This window comes from Oncorhynchus mykiss, chromosome Y, assembly GCF_013265735.2.
Source record: "Oncorhynchus mykiss isolate Arlee chromosome Y, USDA_OmykA_1.1, whole genome shotgun sequence".
Classification (NCBI taxonomy): domain Eukaryota; kingdom Metazoa; phylum Chordata; class Actinopteri; order Salmoniformes; family Salmonidae; genus Oncorhynchus; species Oncorhynchus mykiss.
The window spans coordinates 24,198,902-24,208,779 of NC_048593.1; the positions used below are offsets into that span (position 1 = coordinate 24,198,902).

Sequence of the window (9,878 nt, forward strand, 5' to 3'; positions counted from 1 at the left end):
AAAATAGATTAACATTTAAAAAAAATCCTCAGCAGTCTACACACAACACAATGACAAAGCAAAAACAGCTTTTTACACATTTCTGCTCATTTAGTAAAAATAAAATAAGTATTCAGACCCTTTGCTATGAGCCTCGAAATTGAGCTCAGGTGCATCCAATATCCATTGATCCTCCTTGAGATGTTTCTACAACTTGACTGGAGTCCACCTGTGGTAAATTCAATTGATTGGACATGATTTAGAAAGGCACGCACATGTCTATATAAGGTCCCACAGTTGGCAGTGCATGTCAAAAACCAAGCCATGAGGTCGAAGTAATTGTCTGTTGAGCTCTGAGACATGATTGTGTCGAGGCACAGAAGGTCCCCAAGAACGCAGTGGCCTCCATTCTTAAATGGAAAAAGTTTGGAACCACCAAGACTCTTCCTAGAGCTGGCCGCACGGCCAGACTGAGCAATTGGGGGAGAAGGGCCTTGGTCAGGGAGGTAACCAAGACCCCACTGGTCACTGTGACAAAGCTGATGAAAACAGGATTGAACTCTTTGGCCTGAATGCCAAGCGTCACGTCCGGAGGAAACCTGAAACCATCCCTACGGGGAAGCATGGTGGTGGCAGCATCATGCTGTGGGGATGTTTTTCAGCAGCAGGGACTGGGAGACTAGTCAGGATTAAGGCAAAGATGAATGGAGCAAAGTAGAGAGATCCTTAATGAAGGACAACGACCCTAAGCACACAGGACAACGACCCTAAGCACACAGCCAAGACAACGCAGGAGTGGCTTCGGGACAAGTCTATGAATGTCCTTGAGTGGCCCAGCCAGAGCCCGGACTTGAACCCGATCGAACATCTTTGGAGAGACCTGAAAATAGCTGTGCGGCAACGCTCCTCATCCAACCTGACAGGAATTGAGAGGATCTGCAGAGAAGAATGGGAGAAACTCCACAAATACAGGTGTGTCAAGCTTATAGCATCATAACCAAGAAGACTCGAGGCTGTAATCGCTGCAACAAACTACTGAGTAAAGGGTCTGAATACTTATGTAAATGTAATATTTCTGTTTTTTTTTTTTATTAGCAAAACATTCTAAAAAACAGTTTTTGCTTTGTCATTATGTGGTATTGTGAGGGGAAAAAATAATGTAATCAATTTTAGAATAGGGCTGTAACCTTACAGAATGTGGTAAACGGCAAATATGTTAGGGTTATGGCTAGGGTAAGGTAGTTTGGTACCAATATCTTCAGCTAACATTCCACTCCTTGCCAAAGGTGTAGACATGAAGCTAGGGTTAGGGTTATGGATAGGGTTCGGGTTGAGCCAGGTTGTAGACATGAAGTTAGGGTTAGGGTTGAGCCAGGGTGTAGACATGAAGCTAGGGTTAGGGTTTTAACTAGGGTTAGGGTTCGGGTTGAGCCAGGTTGTAGACATGAAGTTAGGGTTAGGGTTGAGCCAGGGTGTAGACACGAAGCTTGGGTTAGGGCTAGGGTGCAGACATGAAGCTAGGGTTAGGGCTAGGGTTAGGGCTCGGGTGTAGACATGAAGCTGGGGTTAGGGCTAGGGTTAGGGCTAGGGTTAGGGTTATGGTTAGGGCTAGGGTCAGGGCTAGGGTTATGGTTAGGACTAGGGTTAGGGTTGAGCCAGGGTGCAGACATGAAGCTAGGGTTATGGTTACTGTTGAGCCAGGTTGCAGACATGAAGCTAGGGCTAGGGTTACTGTTGAGCCAGGGTGCAGACATGAAGCTAGGGTTATGGTTATGGTTAGGGTTGAGCCAGGGTGCGAACATGAAGCTAGGGTTAGGGCTAGGGTTAGGGTTAGGGTTAGGGCTGAGCCAGGGTGTAGACATGAAGCTTGGGGTAGGGCTAGGGCTAGGGTTAGGGCTAGGGTTATGGTTAGGACTAGGGTTAGGGTTGAGCCAGGGTGCAGACATGAAGCTAGGGTTATGGTTAGGGTTAAGCCAGGGTGCGAACATGAAGCTAGGGTTAGGGCTAGGGTTAGGCCAGGGTGCGAACATGAAGCTAGGGTTATGGTTAGGGTTGAGCCAGGGTGCGAACATGAAGATAGGGTTATGGTTAGGGTTGAGCCAGGGTGCGAACATGAAGCTAGGGTTATGGTTAGGGTTGGGGTTAAGCCAGGGTGCGAACATGAAGCTAGGGTTAGGGCTAGGGTTACTGTTGAGCCAGAGTGTGAACATAAGACGATAGGAAAGTGTGGAGAGACATGGCAGATGACAGTGAGCAGGGCACCTCCACCTCCAAATTCCCACTTCAACTCCTGATGATGAGAAATTCATGATGCCAAACTAAAGTAATACCATTCCATCACCATTCAAGTTTTGTCAATGGGTGAGATGCAGTATGGCTTGACGTGATGTGTGTGTTGTTTTAACCACAGCTGACATGTTGGTAATAAATAAGCTAACCTGATTCAATGCATTTACAGTCTAATTTGACTGGTTGTCATGTGTTGTCAATATATTCAAATAGTTTACAATCAAAGGTTAATGTGAGTTTATTGTGCTATTCATTTTATTGTCATTCACGTCCAGTATGAGGGGTGACAATCAAAACTTGCATCATGATTCCACCTAGTGGTCATTTTAAAGAACATGCGGCTCATTCAATTCTGCACCTCTTTATTTAATCTCAATTTCAGACAAACTGAATAATATGCCAATTGGACCAGCTGTAATCTGAAATATGTAAAACTATAATTGACCATAAACATTCAACCTACCTTCAAGTAATGACTCTTCAAAGTCAGCAAATCAAAAAATATCACTACAGATTGCTTTGGCTACAATATAGTTCTCTCCTACAATCATGTAACGGGCCGGTTTCCCCGAACCAGCAGCTACAGTACCATACTGTATGAGTCTGGTCACTCTCTCATGTACTCTCCTCTTCCTCCTCCACCCGAGCAGGCAGGTGCTTGTGATGCCATCATGGCATAAGGGTGACAGCTGGCGGAGGGCCGACAGTCTTCAATGTAGCCATTCTCCTTCCTGGCCCAACTAGCGTGGGATCCAGATGCTGGCCCCGCGGTTGGCCACCCTGGCATAGAAGACATATTGACCCGCGAGGGTGATGGAGGTTTCATGGAATCCTGTGAGGCATCTGATGTTGTCCTGGCCTCCGCAAGGGTCATACACACGGATGTGCTCGGCGTGTTGCTTGCTCAGCTTCTCAATGGCCTGCTCAATATGTCTGTTTGAAGAGGGGAGGGGTTAGGTATTGGACCAAATCTCATAGTTATACAGCCTTACAGAACCTGACAGTGCAATAATGTTTTTACAGTAATACTCACTGCAGCCACCCTTCTTCACTTATCTCCTTGGTGCTAACTTCGGTGTGGCAGCCCGCGCCGTTCCAGTTCCCCTTTAAAACCATCCTGAAAGACTTGTTATACAGCATTGGAGAAAAAAAAGTCTAAGTTTACTGAGTCGGCATGACCTCAACATTGGTGCCACAGATTCTGAGCCCAGAATAGAGACATGCCTTGTAGTGACACTCCACAATGTCCCTGCCATAGATATTGTCTGCACCAACCCCACAGTAGTGTGGACCTGAAAGAGAGAGAGTTAAATGGAAACAAATTCAAAGGCCTATTTAATAACATTAAGATTGTATATGGACATATAGATTGAGGTAGATTTAATATATGTAGTGCTTTTCCGAGTGCACAAGACCATTTACATTATGAAATGAACAAGGACACATGGTATAATACAATAGAGTCAGTCACCTTGGGGACCTGGGAATCCATTTTGGGGCCAGCCATAAGGGTGACCATCCATCCCTAGGAGAGTGTACTCCTGCTCCATTCAAAACTAGGGGGTATAGTCCTTCACCTTCTTACAGCCTGAAAGTATGTCACACTCTGTATAGGAGAGAAAAGGCATACTGTAGGGTTAGTTTGATTGACAGGGAAATATTAGACAGTCAAAGCCTACAGGCTGCTGTTTATCTTGACCAAAACCAGTTGGTATCTGTCAACTGATGTAGAAAAGTGATCTCTTGCAGTAATTATTTTTTTTACAGGTACCTGCAGGCAAGCGGTTGTACTTAAGGACCTCACACAGTACCAGTTTGTTGGGTGACAGGGTGAAATGGTCCCGGAACATCAAATCAAATTTTATTAGTCACATGCGCAGTGAAATGCTTGCTTACTTACGAGCGCCTAACCAACAATGCAGTTGAAAAAAAATACAGATAAGAATAAGAGATAAAAGCAACAAGTAATTAAAGAGCAGCAGCGAAATAACGAAAGCGTGACTATATACAGGGGGGTACCGATACAGAGTCAATGCGCGGGGACACCAGTTAGTTGAGGTAGTATGTACATGTCGGTAGAGTTATTGAAGGGACAATGCATAGATGACAACAGAGAGTAGCAGTGGTGTAAAGAGGGGTGAGAGGGCACTGCAAATAGTCTGGGTAGCCATTTGACTAGATGTTCAAGAGTCTTATGGCTCGGGGTAGAAGCTGTTTAGAGCCCTCTTGGACCTAAACTTGGCGCTCCGGTAACGCTTGCCGTGCAGTAGCAGAGAGCACAGTCTATGACTAGGGTGGCTGGAGACTTTGACAATTTTTAGGGCCTTCTTCTGACACCGCCTGGTATAGAGGTCCTGGATGGCAGGAAGCTTGGCCCAGTGATGTACTGGGCTGTTCACACTAGCCTCTGTAGTGCCTTGCAGTCGGAGGCAGAGCAGTTGCCGTACCAGGCAGTGAAACAACCCGTCAGGATGCTCTGTAGAGCAGGTTCTATCTGTAGAACCTAAGGATCTGAGGACCCATGCCAAATATTTTCAGTCTCCTGAGGGGGAACATAGCCACTGGGATCAGGTACCTGTCACTGTTGGATCCCTGGACATGGTAGGTGCTGGAGCCATCACAATTCTCACAATATCAATTCCAACATTAACATCACTGTACTAGAGATAAAATGTTCTGCGAGATGGGCCTAATGCTTTGGGCTTGATGAAGCAAGCAAAACTTCATTATACATGTCACCTATGGACAAGTATGCTTTCTTGTCAGGTAAACACTACAAGTCAAATTCAGAACTTCTTTTTACCTTCCTGCAGAGAATTTGTGAATTTTACTGTGGCTTACAGGCAGCTCTGTGGCAAGTAAAATTATGTATTTCATATTACAGAACACTTACTGTAATATAAATACGGTATCAAAGCAAGTAATGACACAATAAAATACCGTAAAATTTACTGTATTATACTGTAAAAAAGTCAATGCTATCAGAATCAGAATGAATTAATGGATGAATGAAATTAATTGAGTGTAGGGGTTTGTATTTCACAGTATTTTACTGTAATTACAAGGTATTGGTGCTAGTAGGTTGGCTGCTATGTAAAGTGTTTACACAGTATATTCAAGAATATTTGGTGTTTTATATCACTTACAGTTCTGCAGGCCCTAACAACAGCTTCCAAGCTGGCAGCGACTACAGGACAAAAACAGACCAAAGAATATGGCAAAATGTTCAACCATTTAAGGTTAAAGACTTGCTGCCACTCCGATCTGTACCCTATACAAATTGATGGGGCATTGTAACCACATGAGTTAAATTGTTACAGGATTCTCACTCATGGTTGCAACAAATACAACCTCTTCCAAGGCAAACGCAAAAATATGATAATGAACCAGAAACCACAATACCATGCACCCACTAGTGGTCAAGAGGTTTTTGGCGCTCTAAAAGGTATGGTACGGTACTGTATTCTGTCAAATGGAATTACAGTACCATTCGTAATACAGCAATTCTTTCCCTGCCCATATTTCCCACAATGCACCATAATTTACAGTATGCTGCAGAGTATTTTACTGATGATAATACACCAAATTACTATATAATTTACAGTTCTCCGTTACAGTGTAGACATACAGTGCAGAAAGAAAAGGCATACAAAATAAACCTGCACACTGTTGTATTCTCCCAAATATCATGTTTTTCTAGGACAATAATCTTTTGTCAATTGGTCTTCATCAAAAAACCTCTTTAACAAAATGTATCATTTGTGAGCACACAACGGTATTTGTGAGTTTTTATTTTGTTTATATTGAACAATTTGCTCTACCTGACACCTGGTAAGTTTAGCTGGTTGTGCACACATTAAATTAATGTAAAGCATGTCCTCCCACTGGGCACAGACATCAGTTCAACAGCCAGTCCACATTGGTTCAATATCATTTCAATGAAATGACGTGGAAACAACGTTGATTTAACCAGTGTGTGGACGAGGCGTTTCACTTTCTTTTACATCATCCAAACTTCCAACTTCTTCACTTGCTGTTTTATGGGTGACGTGAGGAGAGTTGATTCTACTGAAGCAGGGCTCTGATCTCTCTTCCTGTCAGCCTCAGATCATCCAAGTCGATTGAGACGTCTAAACCCATTTAGAGTTTTTACACAGGTTATGGAAATTAGCTTGTTGTGACATGGAAGAGAGAGGCTCACATGTCCTCTCATCACTGACAGCTGAGCTATCAATCAACTATTTAAACTGCTTTGAAGTTCATTGTCTTACCATATAACTAATTACACAAACATTTGAATTAACATTAAAACACCTTAAACTTGTTTCTAAAAAGGTTTCCGTAATCTACATCCGGCTTTGACTAGTTGTCAACTATGTAAGTCTTATGATGTACATTTAACTTTGAGTTGACAACATCCTTTAGTATTTCACAGGTCCACATCTGTGAAAAAATAAACTGAAGAGAAGCAAAAGCACCGACCAACTCAAATTCACAATGTGATCCTATATGCAAACACCAACAACAATTTCAAATTCTGTTTCATTTGTTGACATCCTACACATGTTAACCCCTAAATGAACACAAAACCCTCTTACAAAAATACAACCAGATTTCGACAAGCATGGACCTTTGAACCAGGAAGACTGCGGCAGCCAAATGCTTCCTTCCCATGAAAAATAAAACATGAGCACCCACCTGTGCTATCGCAGGCGGGCCATCTGCTGAGAGAGGACTAGTGCTGTTTAGTGATCCATGCATTGTAAGCAGCTCAGTGCACAAGAGCACACATTACAGGCCAGTACGGAGGACGGCTCCTTATGAAACGCACCTACTTTCCACTAGGCTGGCTTTCCTGAGACTGACACGGTCTTCTAATGACACGGACTACTGATCTGACATTGGGGGACTGGCCACAAGACAGAAGGGGTGGGTATTTCTGAGTCTGATGTGGCACAGTGCTCAACGTCTGCTGACAAAGTCAACGACTACAGGAGGGAGAGATCGGGTGTCTCTCGTGTATAATCAGATAATATACTGTGATTGGGAGAGGTGCTATGTAAGCCTAAACTGTATGAGTCATCTTTTGAAAAGTAGGTATGAAGCCACTGAATCCTTCCTCCAATTTTATAAGAAAAAGATGCAAATAAAGTTCTAATTGTTTCAAAGGGAATGCTATGTTTTGCAGGCCATTACCAAAATTGACATGTAACATTATCTCCGATCAAGTCTCTTATTCTTTTGTATTCGATACAACAGTCCAATATTGTGCTATAACACAACATATTTGATATATACTGAACAAAAATATTAACGCAACATGTAAAGTGTTGGTCCCATGTTTCATGAGCTGAAATAAAATATCCCAGAAATGTTCCATACACAATTATTTTTTTTTCTTTCAAATGTTGTGCACAAATGTGTTTAAATCCCTGCTAGTGAATATTTCTCATTTGGCCAGATAATCCATCCACCTGACAGGTGAGGCATATCAAGAAGCTAATTAAACAGCATTATCATTACACAGGTGCACCTTGTGCTGTGGACAATAATGGGCTACTTTAAAATGTGCAGTTTTGTCACACAACACAATGCCACAGACGTCTCAAGTTTTTAGGGATAGCGCAATTGGCATGCTAACTGCATGAGTGTCCAACAGAGCTGTTGCCAGAAAATGTCATGTTCATTTCTATACCATATATGGCTTCCAATATCATTTTAGAGAGTTTGGCAGTACGTCCAACTGGCCTCAATCGCAGACCACGTGTATGGCATCATGTGGGTGAGCGGTTTGCTGATGTCAATGTTGTGAACAGTGAGTGCCCCATGGTGGTGATGGGGTTATGGTATGGGCAGGGATAAGCTATGGAAAACAAAAACATTGCATTTTATCGATGGTAATTTGAATGCACAGAGATACCATAGAGATCCTGAAGCCCATTGTTGTGCCACTCATCTGCCGCCATCACCTCATGTTTCAGCATGATAATGCATAGCACCATGTCACAAGAATCTGTACACAATTCCTGGAAGCTGAAAATGTCCCAGTTCTTCTATGGCCTGCATACTCACCAGACATGTCACCAATTGAGCATGTTTGTGATGCTCCGGATGTACAATAGCGTGTTCCTGTTCCCACCAATATCCAGAAACTTCGCACAGCCATTGAATAGGAGAGGGACAACATTCCACAGGCCACAATCAACTCAATGAGAAGGAGATGTGGTCACGCTGCATGAGGCAAATGGTGGTCACACCAGATACTGACTGGTTTTCTGATTCACACCCCTACCTTTAAAAAAAAAAGAAGGTATCTGTGACCAAAATATGCATATCTGTATTCCCAGTCAAATCTATAGACTAGGGCCTAATTAATTTATTTCAATAGGCTGATTTCCTTAAATGAAGTGCAACTCAGTAAAGTCTCGGAAATTGTTGCATGTTGCATTATTATTTTGTTCAGTATACTGGCTGCTCCATCACAGACAGTCTTTCAATGGTTCATTTCAGAAGTGTGTGTTAATACAAACGTTATTAGAGCCACATCCACAGTAAACACACCTGGTGGTCTCTACATTGGTGGGAAACATGACAAACATGTATTTTTCTCTTTGAGAAAGAATTAAGTGTCTAAATGAAAAGGACACAAACTTCCTGGATGGATCTGATGGAATATATAGCATTCTTTTGGAAGTGTGGTCTAAAAGACAGATCCTGAAGGGAGGCTAACAGCTGATTTGGAATACAAACATCACCAAATAACATGATAACATAGGACTATGACCATATAGATTAACAAATAAATAGACAAAATTCCCACACATCCACAGACATTTCCTCATGTTGTACTGCTCTCCGGAGTTTAGACTCGTAGCTGTGTTGACCAAATCCCCATGGCCAATGTGCTGCTCAATCACAGCAAAGAGATGCTGCAGCAGATCAAGCTCTTCAAACCTGTCAAAGTTCCAAGTTCAAGACAAGAAGAGGTCTTTCAGTCCAACAATCCACTCTGGGGTTGTGGAATTGTCTGAAATTCTGCTCAACAGATGCTCTCTCCAGCTCAGGCCTTTCTGACAATTCGTCGCCCACTTTTCCCAGCAGCCCTCCTCCAGTCTCGTCCTCTCTCTGTCCTGCAAGGCTGGCTACTGACCCGCCAGCTGCTAGGGCAAACTCGGGCACTGAGGGGTAGAGAGGAGGAAGTAACAGTTGAATGAATAATGTATTTGTCATGCTGTATTGTAATAACTGCATAATAGCCTGTAATGATGAATATTAGTTATTCAAACACACAAAAAAGTTAATTATAATAGCCTTAGTCTACTACCATGGATGCATTTTGTTATTCATCCCATAATAGCATTCACATAGCCCTTACCTGGTACTCCACATCGGCCCGGCTCGTTTGCGGGGCTTGGCAGCTTGCCTCCGGTACTGCAACCAGCCGCAGACCAGCTCATGAGCGATCATCATATACAGCAGGAAGATGAGAACAGCGGGATCCATCCGAACGAACGGTAACGGGCTGCTGTGCAGGTATTCGAAGAGGACGGATGGCGCGAGTCTGGAAAGGAGGTTGTCCAGGGAGCGGGAGCCAGAATGGGTTCGCGCGT

The 9,878-nt window shown here is 43.2% G+C and overlaps 1 pseudogene; it reads right to left on the reverse strand.

The window, feature by feature from the left end:
• Positions 1-2,500: 2,500 nt before the first annotated feature.
• LOC110509846 lies at positions 2,501-8,520 on the reverse strand (annotated as a pseudogene).
• Positions 8,521-9,878: the final 1,358 nt, after the last annotated feature.